Source organism: Manis pentadactyla, chromosome 17, assembly GCF_030020395.1.
Source record: "Manis pentadactyla isolate mManPen7 chromosome 17, mManPen7.hap1, whole genome shotgun sequence".
Taxonomy (NCBI): Eukaryota; Metazoa; Chordata; class Mammalia; order Pholidota; family Manidae; genus Manis; species Manis pentadactyla.
The window spans coordinates 38,461,458-38,468,781 of NC_080035.1; positions in this window are offsets into that span (position 1 = coordinate 38,461,458).

Here is a 7,324-nt window from a genome sequence, read left to right on the forward strand (position 1 = left end):
TAGGACCAATTTTTCTCCCTCTCCATTTTCACCACCACCTCCATTCATACTTTTCCACTCAGGGCTGGATGTCTAGCGCTTCTCTTTTCTTTGAAGACTGTTAACACAACTGAGTACTTGATCACATTGAGACTTCTATGGGTCACTACTGACTTCATGTGAATTAATTTCTTTTGCAGGACAGGAACAGAATGATAGGTTCCATCTGTCCCAGGAGTAATACCTGCTGTAAGTTGAGCACAAGAAATAATTTTTATAAATTTGATGATTATATTTTTAAATTATTTAATATGTTTTAGTAACTCTAGCCAAAGTTCTCAGGAACAAAGCCAAGTAATTTTAAAGAAAGCATGTACATTCTTCACCTGAAATTTAAAATATAGTACTTGCTACCTGTTATAGGGCTTTATTTCCTTCATTAGGTACCTCATTCACAGGATCTCAATTACTCTTGTACAACAATCATTGAGATCAGGTATTGTTTTTCATGATTTTATGGGTAGTGAAAAGGAGTCTCAGAAATTCACTCAAGGTCACATGGCTAGTTATGAGACTAGGATTTGGAGCTGGGATTTGAAGCTAGGATTTGAATTCATGACTATAGTTATACAGATTGTGCTTTTGATTAATTTAATTGCATCAACTCTAAACAGATTTTTTTATTTTGAGAAAGCAGTGTTTTAGACACCAATAATACTGAATTGAACCTTAACCTTTATTTGAATGAAAATATAAAGGTAACTATGTGGAGGATTTATTATTTGATCCTCATGAATGAACTTAATCAAGTCACAAGAAATTGAGCCTCAGTTTCCCCTTTTGTAAAATGGAGTGGATTAGATGATTTCTAAAGTTCTTCCTCTAGTGTATCAGTTTGACAGACCTGTAAGAGTGGCCTGAAGAGCAGAAAAGTGAGAACAGATCTTATGCTAGACTGTTTTTCTCTTCTTTTTTTTTTATTTCCTCTACTCATGTCTTGGGCAATACTACTAGAGATACAAGGTTTTGCACCTTATGACTTGAAACCCTTTACCGATATACTTGTAAATTTACCAATAAAATTTTATGTAAATTTTATTTGTAAATATGAGCAAAAAATTGTATTGTATCAAATTTAAAAATCCTTTCCAGAAAACTTTTGGGTTTGAACTGATTTTGCATTTAGCATTTATGAAAGCCTTTTTTTTTTTTTGACTTAGTAGATGTGGAATCTTTCACAAACTTGCTGTTACGAAGACACTTTCTGAAGTGTCCTAGAAGTGTATTAAAATCCCAGATTGGCTAAGATTGCCCATCAAAGGCAGAAATCATGGTGAAGGACAATGTCCCACTATCCCTTTTAAATGCTTTAACTAGAAGGTCACGGAGCCATGGCTGAATGCACTTCAGAATTCCTTCCTCAAAGAGGTTTGCCATAGGGAGCTCACCCAAAGCAAACCTTTTCCCCTGGTAAAAGAACAAAGAGAAGACTTTTTAGCCACCAAAAAAGCTAATACTTTCATGTAATCCCCTTGATATGAATGTACCCTTGGAACTCTACTTGCATTCTTTATATCATGAATGCTGAGGGACAAGGTGTGTGAAAAACACAGAAAGAGTTGGTTCAATTGCTTCTCCACACATTCCCCTAGGAACAGATCCAATGATCAAACAGTGGTTGAAGTAAGAGCATAAAGAAGATTTAAAGTGATGGCACAAATCAATAGCAAACAGCACAAGCATTTCTGTTTCTTGGATTTTTCTTTCTCATTAAGTAACTGTAGCTCTTTGGGCCTTATGATTAAGGATGCTTTAAAAAAATTTTTTAAATTAAGGTATAATTTATGTAAGAAATGGACAGGCTGTAAGTGGATAGTTTGAAGAGTTTTGACAAACGTTTGCATCTCTGTACTTCATGCTTAACAGGGCCTTTTGTAGAATGCATTCATTCTTCTAAGGTAGCAAAATTTGAATAGTTTGAGTTTGGACACTATTCCTATTAAAGGTTTCATTAAGACATAATTTCTGTTTATCAACTTATGTATATTATCAGCTTCTGGAACTGAAACATGATTCATAAATTAGAGGAGTGCTTATAAATGAGAGAACTTAAGATTTAACATGCTATTGTTGGTTGCTTGATAGTGCCTAGTTAGTTCATATCCCTAAAGTTAGGAAAATCTGATACACTTATAGTAAGTAGAAAAAAGACATGATTAGTTGTTTTCTACTTACAGAAAATACAAGACACAGGAAGGCTGCCCTGTCTTTTTTCTGTCTGAAGAAAACAACATAGTTCAGCTACTTTAAATCCTCAAGTTTCTGTCTCTCTAAAGCTATGGTCTACTTTAATTAAAGGATTTAATTAAAGGATTTGCTCCCCTGCTTATGGCTTAAGTAATTTTTATATTCCCTTCTTTGATTTTCTTTTTACATTAATGCCAATAAAAGAAAAAAAATGAGTGTAACGTGGTCTACAATCTCCTTAAGCCTGTTCGCAACCACACTTTGGCACAACTTTAAATGTATTAGAAATTTCAATTAAGCAGGCAGCGCAACCTGTGCTTTCTCAGTTTGTCCGTGCACAGCTGACATTTATGTAAATTATTCTTAGACCATTCAGTCATGGGAAAAATGCTATAACTATTTCATGTTAGAACAATTCTACCATGTGTAAGGCACTCCTTTTGGGGGCTGTTATTTCATTTGGGATATAATTTATGATGAGTTTATGGACCATCTCCTCTATCCTTAGTTTTTAACTTTCCTTATTTCCATTCTTTTAATATCCTCGTGATATGTCCAAAAGAATATGAAATAGTCAGAGAAAGAAAGAGAGGAGAAAGACAAATGTGAAGGTTTAACAATCCATTGTTGAATAAAGGAGAGTTGCTATTTCTTTAAAGAAAGGAAAAGTTCTTGGTCGTACAAAGTATGCTCAGTAAGAAACACAGAAATGGAGAATTTCCTATAGCAGGTTTTGTTTTGTTTTTAAACAATTGTATTATTTCATGAGTGAGATTTACTTCATTTCTACTAATAGTTAAGCTCTAGATTTGAATGAAAATCTTTTCAGTCAAAATCTGTTGACATCTTTAAGAAGTTTCTTATCCTTTGAGGTCTAGGTGTAGGAGAATAGAACTATTTGAACCGAAGTGTATAGGGATACACTGATTCTCCTGGAAGTTTATTTACTGTATTAGAGGAATAATTTGATCTCCATGATCTAAAATAAATGTCTCAGAGTAATGGCATACCTTTGTCAAGGTGAGGGATCATGAGCACTTTCAAAGTTGCACCCAATTTCATAAGGCCGGTTCAGTCATCTTCTTTCAAGATGCATATACAGGAAATGACCTCTTCTCTTTCAGGCCTGCTAAGCAGAATAGTTGTTGTTACCTATGGAGACAGGGATTCTGAAATGGCTTTATCAGCTATGGATTCTCCAAATGAAATTACTCACATAATCTTACAGGAGATGTGCTTCCTATGAGGGCAGCCAGGCCATGTGAGGCTGGCTTTGAGGGCCCACTACGGAAGCAGTGGGTAGCTAGCAGCAGACAAGGAGGCAGGCAGGATACATATAGCAACAGGGAATCCAGAGAGTAGTTAATCCTTTGAATATCTACATTGATCATTTTGTTGTTGCTGAGGAAAAAACATGTAACATAAAATTTATTATTTGTATCATTTGTCAGTGTACAGTTCGGTAGTATTAACTGTATTCACATTGTGTAGTAGATTTCCAGAACTTTTTCATCTTTTGAAGCTGAAACTCCATACCCATTAAAAAACAATTCCCTTTTCCCTTCTTCTAAGGCCCTGGTGGCCACTATTCTACTTTGTTTCTATGAATTTGACTACTTCAGAGACATCATATAAGTGGAACTATACACAGTGTCTTTTTGTGACTGATTTATTTCACTTAGCATAATGCCCTCAATGTTCCTCCATGTTGTAGCATATGATAGGATTTGTTTTCCTCTTAATGCTGGATAATATTCTGTAATAGTCTAGTGTGTGTATACATACACTATGTTTTGTGTACCCATTCATGTGTCCATGGACATTTAGGTTGCTTCCACTTCTTGGCTGTTGTGAACAGTGTTGCAGGGAACATGTGCTGTAGACTGACTGTGTCCCTCCAAATTCGTACGGTGAAGCCTAATCCCCAGTGTGATGGTATTTGGGGGGCCTTTGGGAGGTGGAGCCCTCATGAATGGGATTGGAGCCCTTATAACACATTCCAGAGAGCTCCCTGCCCCTTCTGCCATGCAAGGACAGAGCAAGAAGATGGCTGTCCATGAACCGGGAAGTGGGTTCTCACCAGACACTCAATTTCTATTGTTTATAAGCTACCAATTTATAGTATTTTATTATAGCAGCCCCAACATAGATATATAAATATCTCTTTGAGACACTGCTTTTAATTCTTTTGGGTATATACCCAGAAATGGGAATGCAGGATAATATGGTAGTTCTATTTTTAGTGTTTTGAGGAACTAACAATCCATTTCCCATAGTAGTTGTATCATTTTACAATTATATTATTTATATTTGAAAGTTAACTCACTTTCAGTAAACAGTTTATCATATCATTGAATAGAAAAATGTGGTTAAATTATAAAATATCATGGTATAGCTATCTCTGAATGCATCAAGATTGAAATACTGTTGTCTGTTTTTTCCCCCTTTCATTACTTACTCTGATATAATGGAGAGGACTGATGCCAAATAAATGAACAAATAAATAATTTAATTTCCAATGCAAATTGCAGCATCTGTCTTTGATAAGCTTTTCTTCCAGGGCTTACATGAAAAAAGATCTTTCCGTTGTTGCAATGGGAAGGGATTTACACATTGGTGGTGTGACATGGGATTGACTTTATAATATGGGATGACGTCAGGACTTCTGTGAAGCTTTGCCAATTTTCTTTCTCACCACTACCCAAGGCATACCTTTCCCTCTGGCTTCCCAGTGTCTGGAGTTCAGGAATTAATGTGCTTGTGTTCCTGTTGGGGAGGTAAAGATAATCCTCAGGGTGCTACAGGGCCAGAAAGAATTGATTCCACTATGGAGTCTGGGCACCAAATACCAGACAGAGGGAGTAGATATAGTGGAGAGGATCTGGTGATGGTCCATACTGGCTCAGGTCTCCCATAAGGCCATAGCGAGGTATCACCTGGGACTGTGGTCATCTCCAACTTGACTGAAGGAGGATGCACTTGCAGCTCATTCATGTGGCAGGTACCACCTGACCCCCTTCCAAGGCCATTCACGTGGCTGCTGGCAGGCCACAGGTCCTTGCTAGTTAGACACATTAGATTCTTGCCATGTGCGCTCCTACATAGCACTACCTGACACTGAGCTTGCCTCTGAGAAAGCAAAAAAGGGAGTAAGTGAGAGAAGTGACTGTCTTTTTTGTAGGCTAAAATGGCAAGTGACACCCCATCACTTTTTCTATATTCTGTTCACAAAGGTAAGTCATTAGGTTCAGCCCACACTTTAGCGAAGGAGATTACACAAGGGTAATCAGGAGGTGGGGTGATTTAGAGCCAATTTAGTGACTGCCTGCTACAATTGCTAAGAGAATTCTTAAGAATACCGGGCAGCACAAAAGCAAAGTAAATACTTAGGAAGGAGAGCGTCTCCCCCAGGCTGACGGTGTGGGTGTGGCCCACTGGGTGGCAGAGAAGTTCACTGGTTGTCCTGGGCCAGACTTGGTCCATACCACTGGCCAAAGCATCCTGATGAGAAGAGGGTGCACTGAGTTTGTCAAGCAGGAAATCATGGTGGGGACGGGTGAGCAGAAAACCTTGTTCAAGACTGGTGTGCTGGAACTATTTGCTGGGGTTTCAGCAAAACTTCCCTCAGCTGGGAGCTGCCAGTGCCCTGATTGCGTGCTGCCAGTACATGATTTGAAGGTGAGTTTCAGTCCACATGGGAGCCCATTTACTTCTGATCCACCCTTACTCTTCAGAAGCAATACCTTTGAGACACAATACAAAATGGGGGGCATTTATCGGGGCTGCCACTCATGGAACATCTGGACTTCAACTTTTGTCCTCTTGGCTCTGCAAGTTCAGACCAAAGCTGGACTCTGTCCAAAACGGGATAGGTAAATGCCTGGGGGCAGCAAGAGCAGCCTCAAAATGACAGGCTTGCTTCTGTGTATTTCCCGCTTCTCTGGGACCTAGGCTCCATGATTCGGTACCTTGTTAACTCTTTAATGGCTTCAAGCTAATTAAAATACATTCACACACACATACACATATGTGAATATAAGATAAATATCTGTCTTTCTATCTCTCTATTATTTATCTTTCATCTTCAACAGAAAAGGTTGTTCTTCATTACCTAGATCTCCAATTCCTGGTGGTAGAAGTCTGAGATTCAAGGAATCTACTTTAGAGCATTGAGCCCTCAGGTGCTTGATCTGGGAGTTTGAGTGAGTTTAGAGATTCCCAAATTGAGGTAGGTTGAGGGTGAGACCTTGAATTATATCCTGCCTTCTGCATTGGTGTAGAAACTGGGCTGGCCTAGAATTGCACACAAAGGGTATTAGGAGACCCATCGATGGGGACAGTGGGGACTGTGGAAGTCTGTGTCTAGGAACCAGGTCAAGGGCCAAGGTGGGCGGGGGTACTCAGGCACATTTCAAACAAATTCCCTGTTTGACAATTTTGAAAGAGACTAGCTCTGGCATTTAGTTAAATTTGACAATTGAGAACTTCATCGAAACGTTTCCATGATATTTTCCCAATTCCAAGGTAGTTGAAAAGGTAGGTGAATAATTATCATCCTTAGAATGTTCTGGATAAAATTTATCCTGAGTAAGAGCTGTAATATCTTTAGATGGTCACAATTTCTTCTAGTACCATAATCCATCTACCCATGTACATAATCACAATGAATAAGCCTTATCTTGTGAGGGAGTCAAGTGTTTCTAGAGAAAGAAATATTGTTACTCAGGTACATTTTATCTTTTATATGCAAACAGACAGGCAATTAAATTAATCCTTTATGTTATGAAAGTTTAGAGGGTAAATAGGAGCTTACTTTAATTATATATACTTATGTGTGTGGATATAATATTTGTATATATTACTATAATATGTCATCGTATTTTCAAAGCTGTAATGTTAGCCACTGTCTCATGGCAAGAACTAAGTGACCTGATCTTTGGTGGCCCTTGATTACTGACAATAACTATTGTGAGGAAATATTTCTTTTTTTTTGTTTTACCACAGGGTGGTTTCAGTATTGTTACCAAATATTTTATAAATTTTTTTCACAACAGTGTTTTGTTTTGGTACAAAATTAGCTAGAGCACATGATATTTTA